This window comes from Electrophorus electricus, chromosome 14, assembly GCF_041902795.1.
Source record: "Electrophorus electricus isolate QZ-2024a chromosome 14, ASM4190279v1, whole genome shotgun sequence".
Taxonomy (NCBI): Eukaryota; Metazoa; Chordata; class Actinopteri; order Gymnotiformes; family Gymnotidae; genus Electrophorus; species Electrophorus electricus.
The window spans coordinates 13,606,264-13,619,849 of NC_137510.1; the positions used below are offsets into that span (position 1 = coordinate 13,606,264).

Below are 13,586 nucleotides of genomic sequence, written 5' to 3' on the forward strand. Positions count from 1 at the left end.
CTGCATCTGCTGTTCATCAATACAGAGAACAACGAAAATAAGTTAAATAAGGGAATAGCCCTTTTCATTGGCAACCTGAATCATTTCCAGGATACTAGTGCACGTACAAAGACAGTATGCTATGTTCATTTTAAAATAGGTAACATTTTATTTACTGTGATAGCCACTAATTATTCTAAATTAATATAAGGTTTGCCAAAGTACCATAGAAAGCTGCAACAATTTTCTAACTGAAAAGAAACTCTTGACTTATGTACCCTATGATATTATATCAGCATTGCATTTGTCACTCTAAAGACCTTTTTTCCAGACAAAGTGATTCAGGGAATCTCCTTTTCATCCATGTGTGATATTTCTATTTATGACATGGATTACCTCATTTTGGTAATGGCACAAGGCCAATTTAACCTACTTTCTTTCACTTCAGCATTACTATTCATTTCTGGGCAAGTGGCTTTGGTTTATTCCTTCACTTCATTCATAGCCTCATGATCGATAAGTGAGGGTGAGAAGCTAGCAGACTAGTGGCGGACTGAACTGGTTTCTGTGAGGTGAGAGATGAGATGTTAATCTTCCCGTGGGAGAGCAGACTGAGGTGCAGGCTGGACTCTTCCACATATCCATCAGTGTACACCCTTCTTCCGCTCTCCCTCTAGATAACCTGTGCTGCTTGTCTCTCTCCCTCTCTGTCTCCCTCTCCCTTTCTTTCTCTCTCTCCCTCCTATCTCTCTTTAACCCTCTCTATCTCTCTCTACCCACATTCCACTGCTCGAATATTACTACCACTCCATTTTAACTTTTCCCTTTAACTTACATACATACTCTCTGCTCTTCTGTCTCTGTCCACTTTTGTATCTTTTTCTCTTTGATAATTTTTCTGTCTTTTGCTCTCTCTCTCTCTCTCTCTCTTTCTATGCCACTTACTTCTGACCTCTCTTGCTCTGTCTCTCTATTCCAGTACTACTTCCGCTCTATTTTCACTTCCACTCAAATACATGCTTCTTCGCTCCTAGTCTCCTCTCTCACTCTCTTTTCCTCTCTCTATCTTATGAATGTCCCATACACCTCCTATTCTGCACTTCATCTGAACGTGAAGCCAGATAACATCTTTAATTAACTAGCTCTTAACTGCTGTTTGTAAAATGGCATTAAAAGAGAGAAAAACTTGTTTGAACTTTGGCTTCAAGATCTCATCTTTTGCAAAGTGCTTTATGCATTCAAGGCACACTGAGGAAGATTTAACATTACATTGTCATAAACATTGATAGGAAGAATTGATAGTTATAAGTATATTAGTTTGATGTGACTTTGATGTACTTCAATGTCAATAAGTAGTTTTTGAAATGATTCAGAGTCTTGATATTACTGAATGAAAAATACAACGTATATAGTGTATATTGCACTAGGACTCTGTTCTGCCTAAGCAGGGTCCATTCTTGAATATTAATATTCTGCTTTTTCAGCCTGGTCACTTGTTGGTCTTCCCTCATTCCTTGACTAAAGAGCTTTGGCATACATCCTCCAGTTATCTACTCCAGGTCAACTCCCTAAGGTTACGCATTACTGGTTTTTGAGATTGGTGAAGCAATGTGTACAAAATCATATTTGCAGTGGAGATGGGATTTCAGTGCAGGCTCTGTGCAGTGTGTGAGGAAAGGGTTGGGGTGGCAGCCTGAGCAATAATGTCTGGTACTTTGCCATCCCAGATTCTGTTGTAAGCCTGGGAGTACTAGCCAGTCCACTGTTTACAGGGATCCTGCTCCAAAACTAGTATGGATTTATCCAGAATTAACAGTTCTGAATGTATCTAAGCACAAAACATGCAGCTCTGCTGATAGCCTGCTTTATTCATTCTTTTCATGTTGTGTTGTTCATTCTGTTTCTCTGCTGCTTAAGCCAAGTTGCTCACACTGTTGTGCTGGGTGCTGCTACAAGTGGTGTGTTTTGAGGGATGTTGCAAAGATCATGTATTAAAGATCATTCATTATTTAGTACTCCAAATAAAAACAAATATTAGTAAAATATAATGATAATATCGGTAACAGATACCGGTATACTTTAAGAGCTCCCTGAAAGAGGCACAACAAGGAACAACAAGGAAGAAACAAAAGAGGACCAACAAAGCAAAGCAGGGAAGAACAAGAGAAAGAGGCCTTTTCTGAGACACAAAGGCAGAGGGGAAAGCACAGAGCCTAATATATCAGTTTAATGAGAGTGGCAATGACAGAAATAACTGGGGAGCTGCTTCGCCTCTCAAATCAATAGCCTGGCGCTTTATGGCACACTAAATAACGCAATAACTGCACCCTGACACTTATTCCTACGAATTATGTTACCAGTGCTGCCCTCACATCTTGTTTACAGAGTCATTTGGGGGGGAGATATTCTTCAATATGCATGTCAGTGCCATGTGCTAACTGTAGCGTGCAGATCTGTTAAAATCAGGGGCAATGAGGGACTGGCCCTAGTTCATGCAGTCACTAGGCTGCTAAAAATGAACCCTTAATGGTGTGACAAATGGCTATTGCTCTTTTCAGCTCTAATTTGCAGACCATGATGTAAAACTGTAGGAATAGGCTACACTGTCTATTAGTCAGTATGAGCGATTGTTGCACCTAAAATAACTGATCTGTACTTCACTTCAGCAAGTATTATGAAGTGTAAAGATGTACCATTTTATATATACAAAGTTGCTATAATGCTAACAAAAATACGCAGATTAGTCACTCATGTCAGCCAATGAGGGAGCAAGCAGCAATAGTCTCTGCAAGCATGTGGAGTACTCACATGACTCTTAAACATGTTACATATGTTACACACACACACACACACACACACACACACAAACACACATGCACGATTGAAATTATTTATATTGCTGACCAGGTTGATCTTTTTTCCACCTGAAATTAAACTGAGATTGTATATGCACAGTGAAATCACTAAATGCATGTTTTATACTCAGCAGTATCTTATGAAGTAAACTTCTACAAGTGTAGAATTGCAGTGGTATTATGTACATTACAGCTGCTCTGTTATTTCCCATGCTTTTTTTCCCCTCTATTTTTGTCCAACTGTCTTAAAAGAGATACACACACACAGACACACAAACCCAGAAACACTCCCCTACTTCACAAAGGCAGATGCCTCTGAACAGAAGGGCATGTGGCCAACATGCTTCCCTGGGCATACCTGGCACAGGTCTGCATGGCTGGGCGAAGTCTCAGCTTGACCCTTATCAAGTCAGAAGCTGACCACTGAGTGTGGGATTAGCAGGAAGGAATGCATCTGTGCTAGTCACCACTGCTCCCTCCGACTCTGCCCTGTGCGTTTTCAGACGTAGTCGCTGAGTGAAAGGACAGACGAGCAGCCCCACCGCAGAGGTATGCTTCAGCAGGACAGCATGCAGGCCACCCCACCTTCTAATGTTTACCTCCAAGAACCCTCATGATCCTTTTAAAACTCCTTTCTCACCCACTGCTTTTATCTATGCAGTGTGTGCAGGCAGAAATGCTGCATGCGGTACTGGCAGATGGTATTAGGTGGTTTTGATCTCCATTTTATTTGAATTTCTTTAAACTATTATTTGTGGGGTGGTTTTTAATGTGATTTAGTGGGCTCTATGGAGACAGGTAAACTTCACCTGTCATCTGGCCTTAATATTAAGTTCATAACCAGCACAGAGCATGATAATGTCCAAGCATCATATGGATGATGTTTTCAGAATGCATTAACATTTGTTGAATATTTTCCACCTTTTACTTTTTGAGGGTGAGATAAGGGCGTTGCCTTTGACAGTTTTGTGTTGTTTTCAAAATGCAAAGTTTGACTAATGACACAAACAGCTTGCTCTCACAGCTTTATGCTTGGTGTTATAAGCACCAGCTGATCGCTGGCTTTTCTTGGCAGGCACAAGCCTTTTCACCACCTCTTTATTCTATCTTTTTCTCTTTTCACATTATTTAGTCAGTCTGTTATTTACATATTCAGCATTTCCAACCACCTCAAAATGAATTCCCTAACATGGCTTTGAGAAGATTTCGGATTTTGTTAATTTTATTGCTCATTTATTTATTTATTTATTTAGTGTTAGTTTCATTAGTTGTTTTTTATTGGAGCTCACTTACTTGCTCCCATGTTCATTCATTCATTCACTTAATTAATTTGTTCATTTTAATGGATTGAGCCTGGTCTTGTACTTTGGTTGGTCAGTAAGGATTGTCCATTAGAAATGCTAGTTCAGAACTAGGTTAGACCCAAAACTACTAAATCAACATAATCAAGGATTAAAAGAGGGTGAAACAAAATTCACTGTCAAAGTCTTTTTGAAGGCCACTTATTTTGTGAGAGCTTTCATGCAATGTGTATGTTCTGTGGCTTTTCTCTCAGTGAATACTTCAACAAGGATGAAAATGTATTTCAAGCACCTTGATAAATATTTAAGAATTAACACACAAGCAACATTTTTATATTTAGCTGCTAAAGCTGATTTAGTCAGAGCAGTGAAACAGAGCAGACAGGCTCAAGAAAAAAAAAGAGGCTTATTCAAATGAATTTAAAAAGGCAAGCTGACAACACAGAGCTGGGATCCATGTTAAGACACTGCAAAGATGAGAGGAAGAAAATCCAAAATGAAAAAAGTGCCAGAATAGTAATGGGATGACTTAGAGTATTAAACGTGAAATCTAACAAAGTCAAAAGTGTATTTTCGGTTTGTTTGTCATCAGTATGTAATACACTTTGTTCCACTTCTGACATGATACAGCCATTTACTGTCATGACCAGTCATTCTCACAGTTAATTTATGGCAGTGTGAAGCCAGTTGATTTGTTGTAGAATAAGCAAATGTCAAACATCATATCAAATATCATATTTGCATAGATCAACAATTGGACATTGTCAGTAGACTACTGGTTAGTGAGCTCTCATTTGAATTTTATTGTGAGGCTTTACGGGGAGGGTTAATCATTATCACTTTCTACATTTGAAGGAGAAACTGTACCAGAAGTCTATGAGTTATGAACTATTTATCAAATTAGTTATTCAAAACATAGCTTACATAGCCTAACATTGTTGCTTAAAGTAACTAAATAAAGATCTGGCTATGTATTTATGAAAGGTTTCTGGTGAAACAGCTTCCAGTACTTGCTAGCTTCATTAGTTTCATAGAACCAGTGCAAAACTAATAAATGCACCAATCATGTGGTCTAATCGACTGCTAAGTGTAAAATTATATTGATTATTGATTATTGCCAAACAATTAATTTAAGAATACTTGTTAACTTAAAACTTTAACCTTTAACTTTAGTCTTGCATCTCCAACACCAAACAAACACAAGTTGGTACAGCAATGGACTCTCCCATGTCTGGCTTACTCTGTGGAAGGTGTCAGAGAAGACAGCAATCATTAGAGTTCTTACCTTGCACCACATAGCTGCTCCCTATCCCTGGGCCCTCTCTTCTGGAGCTTGTTCTGATGCCCTCACTCATTAGCCCATAAGGTGCAGGTGTGCTGACTCCACGCTTGCAGCAGGTGGAATGGGAGCCTAGTGATGCTGGCTTTTTTGAGAAGAAGTAACACTTTGGTCCAACCAGTGATTTGCCTTACACCATGTTAGGTGACTCTGAACCTGATTTAGACATTCCAGACTAAGGTTATAAAAAAAAATTCTCTGGAGTTTTATAATTATGTTTAGTTGAAATCTTCATAACTGAGAAAGTATGGTGCCAATTATTCAGCCAGTATGTTCATGTCCTTTCAGCACGTTACAGTACTGCTAGTTTTACCTGTTTTAGGATCACATTTGGGCTATCTGTTACAGGCTATTCCATATATATGTAATTTAATTATATTGTCAAACCTGTGTCTCAAAACTGTGATGGCAAAGAGTACAGGTTTGGAGTTATCTCAGTTCTTCTTCACCAACTTGCTGTGCCCACAATCCTTCAGGAGTGAACACTTCATCTTCATTTGTACAATATGCTGAAAATGAAAACAGTAATCACAAGATAAGGCCATCCTCATTGAGATCCTCACTAATTCTTTAAAATTTTGTTTAAATAGTTTAAATTATGAAGCACTTCTTAATACATATTACTGTTCCCATAGAGTGGCAGACATTAAACAGAGGAAGGAAACACTCTGGTGTTAGAGTTCGGTATATTGCCTTAGATCTAGTAAGGTTAATACATGTCTAGGACAAAGCTCTCTATCTGGACTTTTCTTAGACAAATCTCCTTAGACAAAGCTTTGTGGGTAAACTTGCTTCATGCAAATTCCAAACCACATTAGCTTTGAGAAACTAGTATGCTGCATTGAGATTAATGAGGGGAGGTGACTACTTGATTTAATAGGGTTATTTCACTGCTTCCAGGCAGGAATAAACAACAAATGTAATGCAAGACATTAGTCACTCTCTTCTCTGAGTGAGAGAAGTTTCTGAGTTCACTTTTTGACTGTGGTTGCACTCATAGTCAATATCAGTACCCTATTTGTTGTTGTTGTTGTTCTTTATTATTAAGAAATGCATTTTTTTGTCAGTAATAAATAAATATTTAAATAAATAAATATTGTTTTCAGTATATGTGGTTTGGGATATTAATTGATTAGTTAGTGATTAAAAGTGACTTTCAAAGTATTCTTTTAAAAACAGACTAAACAATAAAAGTATTTAAATGTTATTTTTCTGTACCAGATGATTGTGACATAGGAAAAGACCTGGATTTGCCAACTGTGTTGGAGGTAAAGGATGAAAGAAAATGCAATTATCTAGTACAGGATGAAATGTGAAAATCCTTTATTTATCTTTTTGGTGCTGTCAGCTTATTCTAAACTTTGCTAGTGGGGATTACAGGCACTAGTGTAGGAGAACAGCAATCACTGCCACATCCATGTCAGGTAATGTCATGTGACAAGGAAGCTGGGAGTGTACGGAGTCCCAAAACGAAATCTCTGTATGATATCAGTAGATTACAGAGAACGAATTTAAAAATATGTATCGACAAAAGAAGACATGAAAAAGAAGACAGAAAACAGTTTTGTCCTTCATGTATATGTTTCTCCCAGTGGTTTCTCCCAGTGAGTGATGCACCCTCATCTAATTCCTCCTCCTGCCTGTGTCTCCAGGAAGAGCTAGGATTACCTAAAGCTGATTGGTCGCCTTAATGTGTTAGGCTCCCCATGTTCCCCAGCTGAAAGCTCAAGCTGTCACTACAGCAGCCTGATCAGCACTGAGCTCCTCATTCGAAACTGCTCACACTCCGATGGGAAGAGCGGGGCTGACGGTGTTCAGGGTGGAAAGCATCACAACCAGCTTGACTTTCCGCTTCCTTTAAGAGTCGAGGATCTTTTTTTAATTTTACTTTTTTTTAATTGCAGAGCAAAATAAAATAGGCAGATTGGCAAGCAGAGAGACGGCCCTTCCAAGGCTGTCAGTTTGAAGGCTGCAGCCTGGTGTGTCCTACACCATCCTAGGAGCTGGGGAAACTATGTTGGACTGTGTCTTCTAAAAATTCTCAACACAAGGTACCTGGACGTTAGTTCTGGAAATGCCTGCAGATGATACGGTTCCATCTGTCCTCTCTGAGTTACCCTAAGCAGTGTTTAACTTCTCTATCACATGATGTCTAGTTTTTTGTTTTTTTTTTAAATGTGTTAAGTGCTGATTCCTTGGAATTCCTTGGAATTCCTTGGTATTTCTTGGTACTTATTATTTTGAAGACCTTTATGATCAGATGAATAATTATGAATTAAAGGATAAAGTCACATGGTCTCTGTATCAAATCTGTTCACATGTGTTTAGCCAGTGTTCGATTTCTGTCTTTTGTCCTACCATGTTATTTTGAGCTTGATAGTGATTGAGGAGGCTCTCTAACTCCCCCTTCCTCTCTGTGAGGTTTAGTGCACTGGGCTTGTGGGCGGAAGTATAGCTGGCAAGCAGGCAGAGAACTGGGAGTTGGTGGATGCTGGGGGAGATCCTCCCTGCCGTGGCAAAGAGACAGGCTTTGATGTGGATATAGCAAGTAGAGTCTGTGTCTTGGCCTGAGAAGCAGCCTGAGAGGAGAGTGCCCTCTGATCTCTGTCGCTTCAAAGCAGGTGTTCTTCCCCTCACTGTTGCCCCTTCCTCCTCCAGGATTCCCCCCTCCTTTCAGTCCCCTTCATCCATTCAAACAGTGAGTTTCTCTCTCTCTCTCTCCTCTCTCTTTCTTTCTCCCCTCTCCTTCTCTCCTTCTTTCCCTCTGTTTCCCTCCTTCTTCCTCTCTCACTTCTTTCTCCTCCATCTCTCTCTTTTTCTCTCCAGTCTCGCTTGCTTTCTCCCCCTCCTCCCACTCAGTGTTCTCAGCCAACATTCCCACACAGTGGAGCAGTAGAGATGGTGACATCAGATCTGATGGACAGATTCCTTTTTATCAGCCAATACACCACAGACATTCTACTACTTCTCTCCTCCCTCCCCCTCTGGCTCCTTCTCTCACTCCTACTTCTTTTTTTCATGTTCACACTTAATCATTATGTACCCCCTCCTTTTTGTTGGTATCTCAGAAATCCATATGAGGCATAAAATTAGTCACACTTATTTTGCTGATTTTAAAACAATGTCACAAACTATGGCATATGGCAATACCTAATGTGTGATAACAGTAATGTGAAATAATAAGGAATATTTCGCAGCAATTGCTGTGAACACTAAATCTCTGTAGAGGAATAAATATATATTGAACTGTATGTAAGCCATTGTGGCACTTTCACAAAGATGACAATTAGTAGTCATACAGTATGATAACAAAAGAAATGTAGCAAAACATTTATAAATCTAAGTGACAGCTCAGACCTCAAACCTACATAACACATTATGGCCAAGCGGTCATAAATATATGATTACATGTTATTTATTTGTCCATTTGTATACACATGAGAAAAAAAACAAATAGTATGACTGAAGTGCCTTTGCAGACTCACTGGAGTATCTCCTCTCATTGCCTACCATCCTCCCACATTTTACCCATTTTCTGTGTCTCTTTACAGTCTGTCCCTGTAGCCTTGCTTTGTGTCTGCAGTGCTGCAGATCACACACTTCATATATTGTGTGTGTGTGTGAGATTAAGTGTGTGTGATTGAGTGCGCATGTGGGTGTGAGTGGGTCGCTGAGACATGGCTGGGGGATGCAGTGACAGTAGTGAGAAATGCGTCATGGCCATCACTCCTTCAGAAAATGGCAGTGAGTCCCCATGCTCTCATTTCATGGATTGTGCTGCCTTTCTCTCTCTTTCTCTCTGCCTCTTTCTTTCTCTCTGCTACTCTTTCTTTTTCTCTCTCTTTATCCCTGTCTGTCTTTCTCTACCTCTTTCTCTCTTTCTCTCTGTCTCTCATTCTTGCTCTTTTTTCCTGACTAAGAGGCAAGAGAAGCAGGTCGAGGAGCTACCTGGTCAGAGGCATTGTCCCTGATCACACGCTGGGACGTAACCCTGAGCCCTTGGCAGAGCCAAGCAATGCAGTGCAGAGAGAGTGACAGAAAGTGAAGTGTGTTTGCTTCTGAGTGGAATGGGAGGCAGGCAGTAGACATGTGGTGTAAAAAAAGAGGTAATGATGCACGCAGTCTAAGAGAATAGTAATACTAGATATAAACGGAAGTAAGAGAAATGGGGTGCATAGATGGAGGAGGTGTAAACTGATTGATCATTTTTCACATTATAAAGCGTCTTGTACTTAGATTAAATACAGGCACATTCTACTAATTTTCTATATTCAGTAGATGGTCATGGGACAAAGGCTAAAAAACGCATTAGGCAACTGGTAGGAAAGACCCAGATGCTGTTTCATTACAGACATTTTTTGTCCCATTCACTCAGCCATGTTGTAGCCACAGGCTGACAGATGACACACACTTTCTGTAATGGATCTGAATGAGCTACACCTCGGATTTTTGTGTGTTAGTCAACTACAACCATCAGCTGCTGCTATGCATTACACTACATTTCCCATTCACCTTGAAAACCAGTAGCTGATGAGAGCAGATTTGTTTAACTTAGTTAAACGTGTTTTAAATGACAAAGCCAAATGCCAAGTATTTTCGTTCTGTTATGAGCTCTTTTTACAAGTGTATAGTTGAATGACATTAAAGAAATTTTTAATCTTGAATCTGTTTTGTGTTGGTGAACTTGCTGATTATAGTTTCAGATAAAAATGAGGAGCTTGGGTCTGTAATGATTAATGATACAGTTCTGTTGTGAACTTGTTGGACTTTGGCCTGGACTTAATTAAGGCTTTAACTTCCAGTCATAAATATTCTTCAAAGCTCAGGATAATTTAAATATAGGGTGCAACCAAGTCATGTGGGTGGAAGAAGTAGATGCATATGACATGGATGTGCCTTGGAGATATACTGTAATGTATTTGTCTATATCAGTCCTTTGACCTGTTTCCTCTTGCTGTGATTCTCTTCTACAGATCTGAGTTCCTGCACTGCTTCAATCTCTCCAGCATTCCTCAGGCCATACGCTCTGTCACACCTCCTGTCTCTCTCCTGGTTTTGGGAATCTGTGTGTGTGTGTGTGTGTGTGTGTGTGTGTGTGTGTGTGTGTGTGTGGTATATTAGTTGATTATAGTGCTTTCAATTAGCTCTGTACTGTACTGTGTTATTAATGCTCCTTGCCATTTGAAACTGAGCTCAAATCAAAGAACATACTGCAAATGGACCTGAGGCTTCACTGCACTTTTCATGAACAAATTAGATTTTTTTTTAGATGTTTATTATTTGTACTTGTAGGGACTGCAGCTAAATAGTAATGTGATAGCATTCATTTCCTAGAGCACAAAATATCTTATATATGGTAACAATAAGTCAAATACTTATTTTGGAAATAACAGATTTAGCTTTGAGCAGGGATTTTTGCTAATATGTGTGTATCTGTATCATATGATGAATAAAAAAAGTTACATTATAAAAGCATCGGCTTTCTTCTTCAGTAGCAATTTACATTAACACAAGTGAAGGTCACTATGAAGCCAGGACTGCAAGCTTCCTCGGAGTTTGGCAGGATTTAATCTGTCCCACAGTTGATTATGACCATGCTGGGATCTGTCCTGTGCCAGTCAAGGCTTAGCAAAACTGCTTCTGAGCAAATTATTTTTCTTTTCAATTTCTGTGTCTGGAATAAGTGGTGGCCTATGTTGATTAAACAATCCACTCTTTTAGTTAATCATCATTAGTTGATATTTAATAGAATGTGTACAGAAGAATCCTCTTAGCATTATTTAGATTCCAGTCCAATACATATAGAAAGTGAACTTGGGAGTTTCAGAGTGGTACAGTATACTGTCAGACTTCCCTCCCTCCATATCCTCTTTTTATATGACACCTTACAATCATACAGTTATCACAATTATACAGCTTCATTGAAACTGATATTATTTTAAATATTTATCAATACTTCCTTCCCTTCCTTCAAGTTTTCCTTCTCCCTCAGAATTCTCACACAGACACACAGCAAATGCCAATTCAAGATGATTCAAGACATAAAAACAAGACAGGTTTGTCATTGCCTCAGGATTTCAGCCATTAGCTAATCAAGATGAGGCCAACATCCTTTACATCTTTCCCTCAATATATCATACAGAGATGGTAACACATTTGATCTCTGTTTAAAATAATTATAGTACTTTCTGTTGAATGATTACTAAAATAGAGACAGTGCCTGTTTGTTTCAAAGCAGCACAATTATATGGGGATTGTGCAAATACACCAGAATGCTGCAAGGAATTAAAAAATGAATAAAAATATGAATGAATGTGGTCATTATCTGTTGCATGGTCAAATGCAGAAGATTCATTCAGCATATTCAGTAAAATAAATGAGAAGAAGCCTCATTCTGATAATGATGATTTGTATAGATTAATATATAACAAGTTGTATAGATTAAAATAATTATTTGGTTATTTGGAGCTTTTCACTGTATTTAATTAACACAGAATTTACCTCACTTTACCAGCATGTAATGTGGGGTGGCCCGAGTGCCGCAGGGCGACGGGCAGGACGCACAGACTCCAACATCTGGGATGTACATTTATTAATATTTAACATAGAACACTAACGGCACTCACAAGAATCACACACGATTAATACAAACAAGAAACGGTTAACACTAAGACGATAAACACGTATACATCTAACAATAACGAATATAACGTTTAACATCAACACTGACAATAACACACCACATTAACACGTTACGTCAACAATAACCAACGTCGCTGCACACCCTGACGTGGGATTAAATACACATAGACAAACCAGGTGCAGGTGTGTGCAGGCGTGGCCACAAACGAAGGTCCTCCCACTGCACGTGGCTGGCCAAACCACGTGCCTCGTGGGAGGCGAGCGTTCCATGACACACCATTACTGATAAAGTAATAAAACATTAAGAAATATCATATGGATATTTGTAGACTTTTTGACCAGTCAGCTAATGGTAAAAATAGAGACACAAAGATGTTGAGTTTTTTCTCAATGAATCCATCTTTATTTGGATGTTAAAACATTGGCTAAGTGGCAGGAATGGTGCATCATTAGGCTCTCTCTCTCACTCCCATTTGCGAGTGTGCTAGTGGAGGATAAATCACTGGGTTATTGCTCCTCGAGGCCTCATGAATCAGACAGCCCTCCATGGTGAGAAATTAACAGCTTTCTAATGGGCTGAACTGCTGGAACATATTGCATTTGTGAACACAATGGCTACCCTTCTCATACTGATTTGTGCATCTAGTTCTGCCTCACAAACCTTACAACGATGAATGCAACAAGTTGTCTCAACAAGGATGGCAGGGAAGTACATGGCCAAATCTGAGTAATACTTTTAAATTTAAGGTGTTGTAGTCAAAGCTGTTGTTACAAAAGCAAACGGAAAGGTATGACTTCTAGAAAAGTTCGAAACAAAAAGATTACATCAGATAATTTAGGAAAGATTTGGGGTTTTTTTGTGATGTTTACACAACTTTCACTGCAATGTCAAATACTTTTACCACAACACCACTAAGTTTTTGTCATAGTGATAGCTGCAAAGAAAACAGACAGCTTGCTCATTAATAATATGTCTTCATTAGCTGGTGGACAGATAAAGGTCAAAATATGAAAAAATAAGGGAATGTATCTGTTATGGATGATGTCCTAAATGCCACCAGCTCACACTAATCAAATGCATGAGATTTGTGCCCATAGGTCGGAGTGTTCGTGAGGTGAAAGGCCGCACGGCTGTGACAGGATGCCGCTAATCACAGCCATATGATGAAACATCTCCCAGTGTATGACATTCAGCTCAGCACACTTACCAATTTAAATATCACATATCACAGTCCATATAATAAAATGAACACAATATTAAAGTCTTGAGACTATGTGACAACATGTTCGTCATGTCCATTATGGGTCCATATTTAATGTTTTTCTTGCTACATTTTATTATTATTATTATTATTATTTCTGTCTAATACAATTTTTGAGTTTCAGAGACATGCCCCTAAAACTAAATTAGGATTGCAAATAAGGATGAGTACCAGAAGCAGCCATAAAACTGAAAGATTGCTTAGGCTC

General features: G+C 39.0%; 1 protein-coding gene across 7 annotated transcripts in view; it reads left to right on the forward strand.

Annotated features, from left to right (window-relative positions):
• tsnare1 (T-SNARE Domain Containing 1) overlaps nucleotides 1–13,349 on the forward strand; it is an 88,932-nt gene extending 75,583 nt beyond the window's left edge. For 5 of the 7 annotated variants that reach the window (XM_027002398.3, XM_027002407.3, XM_081696490.1 and 2 more), the window contains one exon: nucleotides 10,448–10,937. The gene's annotated coding sequence lies outside the window, so the exon portion shown is untranslated. Of the gene's footprint in view, nucleotides 1–7,378; nucleotides 7,526–10,447; nucleotides 10,939–13,214 lie in introns of those variants that run through there. The other 2 variants (XR_014116944.1, XM_081696492.1) reach the window with 2 other exon arrangements.
• Nucleotides 13,350–13,586: the final 237 nt, after the last annotated feature.